General features: G+C 32.8%; 1 non-coding gene across 1 annotated transcript; it reads left to right on the top strand.

The window, feature by feature from the left end:
* Positions 1-1,252: 1,252 nt before the first annotated feature.
* On the top strand, positions 1,253-1,363 carry LOC140810992 (small nucleolar RNA R71). The gene has a single exon (XR_012113387.1). It is a non-coding gene; the product is annotated as a small nucleolar RNA R71 (small nucleolar RNA).
* The last annotated feature ends 5,568 nt before the right edge of the window (positions 1,364-6,931 follow it).

Genomic DNA, 6,931 nt, shown 5'->3' with positions numbered 1-6,931 from the left:
GACAACCAGGATCTTTATATTTTAAACTAGAATTATTTTGAAGAATAGAACTTACTTGTACAGCCAAGAATGCTTTTTTCTTCACATGCAATTTTCTCTTCACAGTACATAAGTCTTTTAAAAATTTGCATAAGAAGGTACTTGTTTAATAGCATCTAATAATGGAATATTTATCTTCACTTGTTTAAAAAGTTCATAGATATCAGAATCACTTTTTTGTTTTTTATGATTTGTTAATGCATGAGGAAATTGTGGAGGTTTATTTGACTTATTTACTATTTCAGATGATTTATCATTCACCATATTATTCTTAAAATTTAAGGTATCATCATTCTCAAAAGTATCAGGATTATCATCCTTACTCTTTGATTTTAAATGATCTTTGTTTTCATTACTATATGGATCATTAACTATTTTACCACTTCTAAGGGTAATAACGTATTTTATTTGATCAATTTTTTCATTTTTTAATTCTTGATTTTGATTTTTAGGATTAGGTTGAGGTTGAGATGGAAATTTTCCTTTTTCATGAATATTAAGTGCAGATGCAGATTTTGCAAGAGTTTCTTTCAAATCACTCATAGATTGACTGTTTTGAATATTGATAAACTCTTGCTTTTGGATAAATGCATGAATTACATCTTCAAAGTTTTTTCTTGGAGGTGTAACATAAGGAATATAACCTTGATGATTTTGGTTATTTTGAAAATATTGTTGTGACGGTTGTGCATTATTATCATTCCTCCAACTAAAATTAGGATGATTTTTCCATCCAGGATTATATGATGGTGAAAAAGGATCTAGTATTGGTTTTTTATAATTGTTAACATAATTTGCTTGTTCATGGAGACATTCTTTAAATGAAGGTAATGTTGGACAATCTTTTGTAGCATGATCATGTGTATCACATATATGACAAACAATTTCTTGAATACTTTTTAATTGACCACTCTTTTTCATTTCTAATGACTCAATTTTTCTTGCTAAAGATGCAAGTTTAGCTTGAATATCTACATCATCTTTAAGATTATAGATACCACCCCCATTTGTTGAATTATTATTTTTAGTTGTTGGTGGTTCTATTGTGCCTATATTATCCCAATTTTGAGCATTTTCTGCTAATGAATCCAAATATTCCATAGCTTCATTTGGGTTTTTAGCTTCAAAAGTTCCATTACACATGAATTCTATCATTTGCCTATCTTTAGGTATTAGACCTTCATAAAAGTGAGAAACTATTCTCCATGTTTCAAAACCATGATGTGGGCATGTATTAAGTAATTCTTTATATCTATCCCAACATTGATAAAACGTTTCTCCTTGTTTTTGAGAAAAAGTTGTAATTTGTCTTTTAAAAGAGTTTGTTCTATGGGAAGGGAAAAACTTTTGGAGAAATTGTTGTTGCATTTCTTCCATGATCTTATTGAACTTGATCTTAAATTTTGTAGCCATGTTTTAGCTTTATCTTTTAAAGAAAAAGGGAAAAGCTTTAATCGAACTATATCCATGCTACAATTTTGATCATTATAAGTGTTACAAACTTCCTCAAATTCTCTTAGATGCAAATATGGATTTTCAGAATCTAAGCCATGAAAATTTGGTAAAAGTTGAATAATTTGAGGTTTGAAGTTGAAATTAGATGCATCAGGAGAAAAACTAAACAAGATGGGGCACTAGTTCTAATAGGGTTCATATGGTGCCTAAGTGTTCTTAATTGATCATGTTCTTGATTATTATTATTATTATCATTATCTTGATTATTTGAATTATCATCCATGTTTAAATTATTTTCAGATACTCGAATAAGTCTACCACGTTTTTTTCGACTCCAAATACTCATACAAAAACAACACAATACTTATAAATAAAACATAATTAACAAATATAAATTTAATTTATACCTCCCCGGCAACGGCGCCAAAAACTTGCTACTACTTAAATAATAATTCACTCAAGTGTAGGTCGTCTGCAAGTAATATATTTCGTAAGTACGAGATCGATCCACAGAGAGGTTATTTTGAGTTTAAATTTATTAATTTATAGATTACCAAATGCAAGAATGAAGTTTACAAATTATAAATTTTGTCTAGGCTTGAGGATTTATTCTTGGTTTATGTAATATTGTTTAACTAAAAGTAAAACAAAAGAAACCACCATAAATAATGGTTCCAAGAAAATTAAACACACACATAATATAATATAGTTCCCACTATAGAAAATACCGAATTAACCGATATTTTATATATGGTACCTATGATTATAATTATAACTATATAAATAAATAATCGCATAAAGTAAATGTTAAATTAAATCATTATATTTCATTTAGAACAACCGACAGAGCCACGCTATTGCCTAAATAAAATATATTGATTTAATAAGTTAATTGCGGTAAAGTAAAAGTTAGTTGCGATAAAGTAAATGTTAGATTGTTAGATGTTAATATTAAATCATAACATTTCATTTAGAACAACCGGCAGAGCCACGCTATCGTTTAAATGAAATATTATGATATTATTATATAAATATATATATATATATATATATATATATATATATATATTTATATATATCTATATATATAATAATAAATGATGAAATATTTATTGTATCAAAATTAAACAACAAATCAAGATAACCACTTTAATGGTATCAAGCATTTGATGTAAATTGATAACAACAAATAATTCATTTTTATACCTACAATAAAAATAAGTTAGCTAAATGAAAAGAGATAAAGAAAGAATATAAAAAATATAAACAATCTTACTTCACCAAAAATGCATCCTCTTCACCTTGACATAATATATTTAGTTTGCCATAAGCTTGCTTTTGATCAACACTAAAATATCACTCATAGTTGAGAACATGAAAGAAAATATATTGGAACTTAGAACTTTGATACACACTCACATTATATTTTACAATGAGATAGAATAATCCTCAAGCTAGCCCAATGCCTCTATTTATAGGCCAAATGAGAGAAAGGGTCAAAATTTGTATTAATGCCATGTAGTTGCAATAATATTCTTTGTCTCCTCCAAGTTCAATTCCATGTCCCTTATTTCAATACTTTGTTCCTTGACTTTAATCACCGAATTTGACTCTGCTCAAAACCACAAAAATGTGGGGAATTGTCTGTAGATGAATTTGGCCACTTGGTTCACCTCATTTGGTTAAATATTGAAATAGTTATGATATTTTTACTATATGCTGGTCATAGTAAAAATAAATTTGTCATCCTTTTGATATTTGCACAATTTGATCATCTTAATGAACTTTTTAGGCAATCATGTCTTCTGCAAAGTTGTAGATAATTTCTCAAGGATTCCAAACATGTTTGAGTCAACTCCATTTGAATTTTCTAGCTTGAGTTATCATTGTTTTACCAACACGTAGAAAACCTGAAAATAAAACATATTTAGTAAGACAATTAAATATAAACAAACAATACTAAAATAACATAATTTTATAATTTTAATGAAACTTAAATTTTAAAATACAGGTTTTAACATATAATAAATTATTAATTTTAAGTTTCATCAGTCTCGATGAGTTGAGATCGAGTTTGACTGAACAAATTAGAGCTAGTTTTGCTGAGATGAGGTCTCACATGCCAGTGCATCAGGAGAAAGATTATAGCATAGTCTATAGCAGAGGGCAAAAGTTGATAGGCATTTTCCCTAAATATGGTGTAAGCTGCTGTCGCTAAACAGTATACTCCACATTCACCACTGTAATGAAAAAGCAAACATAAAATATACATTGATATACGTTAAACAATAATGAAAGGAAATAATAATTTTAAAATAAAAAAATTAACCTGGTTATTTGAGTAGGAAAATTTTATGGCCTAAGTATATTCCATCTTTCAGAAGCATCAACACCCAACATATGTGGAAGCATAAGGGACAAAGGGTTAACAAGTTTAAGCAATGTATTGCCCGACCTATCTATGCTGAGGTCTGAATCCATGATTGTGATATTCTTTCTGCTAGGCAAAGCCTTTAACGAAACCCAATGCCCAGGAAGATGAAAATGTATCAAAATTATTTTGGCTTTGTACTATGAAATAATCAGCCACTCGCCAATTTCTGTTCTCACATAAGGCATCAACATTCTAGATTATACTGCCCGCCCTCATTGAAAGCACTCAAAACCAGCTGATGAAAATCGACGTCCATTACTGACACCTCTTGTGACATTAAATGTGAGTACGTCCTTTGTAGTTAGAGCAACCCTCGATAACATTCTTGAATATGTTGAAAGTGATAAAAGTGAAATATCTTAATTCATAACTCAACGTAATAAAAAAAAAGAAAATAAGAAAAAACTTACTGTCTCGGTCAGCCAACAAGCAAGTGTCCCCAATTCACGAAACTACGAGCTATCGTAGGACGAACACAACCCCGATATCCTCGTATTTTCCATACAAGAATTAATCTCAGCACTTACTTGTGGCCACGATCTATCGGCGAACTGTGACACCTCTGACCCATTTAAATAAAATAACAGCGGAAATTAAAATTTTCTTCAAAATGGAAGAAGGATTCAAAATACATTTCAATATATAATCAAAAGTATATACATGATCAATGAAATGATACAACAAAATACAAAATATCTTTTTTGTGATCATGTCCATAATGCTATCAAAATATCTTCTTCCTTCCTTCTCTATATGCATATGACTCCGGCCCACAATCAACGTCCCGGCCTGTCGCTTTTATCTACATCACATGAAATAACTGAAATGAGTATAAAACTCAGCAAGTGGAACTCTTACATAGCAATGGATACATAGCATACTCTGAAAATCATGACTTTGAAAACATTAAATATCATCAACTCTGAAACATGAATATCATAGAATGAATAATATAACGATGGCATTTCTCTTTTCTCTGTTGGATTGATATCTATATAGTAGCTTTGTCTCTGTACCTATATCTCATCGATATAAATCGACAACTCTGAGGGATATAAGCATATGGTCGTTGACCAACTAAGTGCATGCAATCTCTAACTATGTATCTATCAATCCATAAATCATTTGAACTCTCTCTTTGGCATTTCATCAAACACTTTGAAGACTCTATCTCTTGTATTCCCTTTTTCACAATTGAGACATAAAATGCCTCCATAATATAAAACAAAGTGTATCAATACGTAACATGAATCAGATGAAGGGAATAGCACATTAAAACCATTGAAACACAATACATATAATATCATGTGAGCACAAGGAATGAAATTCCACTTACAACCAATAAAACCCTTGAATATATCTCTGGGTACACAACCTACAACAATAAACCATATATTGTACCATCAACAACTCAATAATCATAAACCCATAACAATTAATCCATAAAACCAACATCATCACCAAACCCATGATTTCTCCCAACACCAAAACCAAGAAATAACCAAAGCCACAAGCTTACCTTAGCTTCTAGAACCAACAAGAACCTTGATCTTACAACAAAAATCCAACTAAGAGCTTGAATCAAAGAAAGAGAAGCAATGAATGAAGAAACCCTAGTCTCCCAAGAGCTGCAAACCGAGAAAGAGAGGAAAGAATGAGGGAAAAGTGAGCAACTCATCCAATTATATCACTTAAAACTCCAAACACGCTTCTACTATACATGCACCGCGGGTGCGCTCCAACATGCACCGCGGGTGCGGTGTGCCCTCGGCAACTCAACCAAAAATCTGAAAATGTCGACCGCGGGTGCCCTCTGGTCACTGCCTAAACACCGCAGGTGCGCTACTCCTTGCACCGCAGGTGCACTGAGGCTACTGGAAAAACAACCGAAATCTGAAGCACGAGACCGCGGGTGCGGTGCTTTACTGACCGCGGGTGCGGTCACCTCTGTAGTCAAAAACCAACTCTACGCAACAAAGATCGAATCGCAACGCTGATACAGTACAACTACACATCAACTAATATCAACGACACCACAAAACAATTATAACCAACAATACTATAACCCATAATCACAACTCTTAATATCACACTATACTAAACTCAACTAAATAGTATATAAACATACGAAATCTTAAACCGTATCGTACACCAGGCTTGGCTATTACAATCTCCCATCCTTAAGGGAATTTCGTCCTCGAAATTGACGTCACTGCGCAAACAACTCAGGATACTTCTCTTTCATCTCATCCTTTGGTTCCCACGTGGCTTTTTCAATCAAATGATTCTTCCAAAGGACTTTAACAATGCCGATCTCTTTTTTTCTCAACACTCTAACTTTGCGATCCAGCTGGACCGGAATCTCTTGGTACGTCAAATTCGACGTCAAATCCAATGGCTCGTGGTGAAGAACATGGGAAGGATTCGCAATATACTTCCTGAGCATTGATACATGAAAAACATTATGAACTCTGTCAAGATCTGGTGGTAGGGCTAACCTGTAAGCTCGATCACCAACTATGTCCAAAATCTCAAATGGACCAATAAATCTCGGACTCAACTTTCCCTTCTTGCCAAATCGCATCACACCTTTGAGAGGTGCTATCTTCAAAAATACATGGTCTCCAACCTCAAACTGCAACGGTCTACGACGCACATCAGCATAGCTCTTCTGTCTTGACTGTGATGTCTTCATCCTCTCTCGAATAACATCAACAACATCAGCTGTCTGTTGGACCAACTCTGGACCCAACATCTTCCTCTCGCCAATCTCATTCCAATACAAGGGCGATCTACACTTTCTGCCATAAAGTGCTTCATACGGTGCCATGCCAATCGTTGATTGGTAGCTATTATTGTACGTGAACTCAACAAGAGGCAATTTCGAATCCCAGCTACTAGGATAATCAATAGTACAAGCTCTGAGCATATCCTCTAGAATCTGAATAACTCTCTCTGATTGACCGTCGCTCTGGGGGTGATATGTTGTACTAAATGCTAACC

Source organism: Primulina eburnea, chromosome 13, assembly GCF_022965805.1.
Source record: "Primulina eburnea isolate SZY01 chromosome 13, ASM2296580v1, whole genome shotgun sequence".
NCBI classification, from domain to species: Eukaryota; Viridiplantae; Streptophyta; class Magnoliopsida; order Lamiales; family Gesneriaceae; genus Primulina; species Primulina eburnea.
This window is presented reverse-complemented; position numbering and strand designations above follow the sequence as displayed.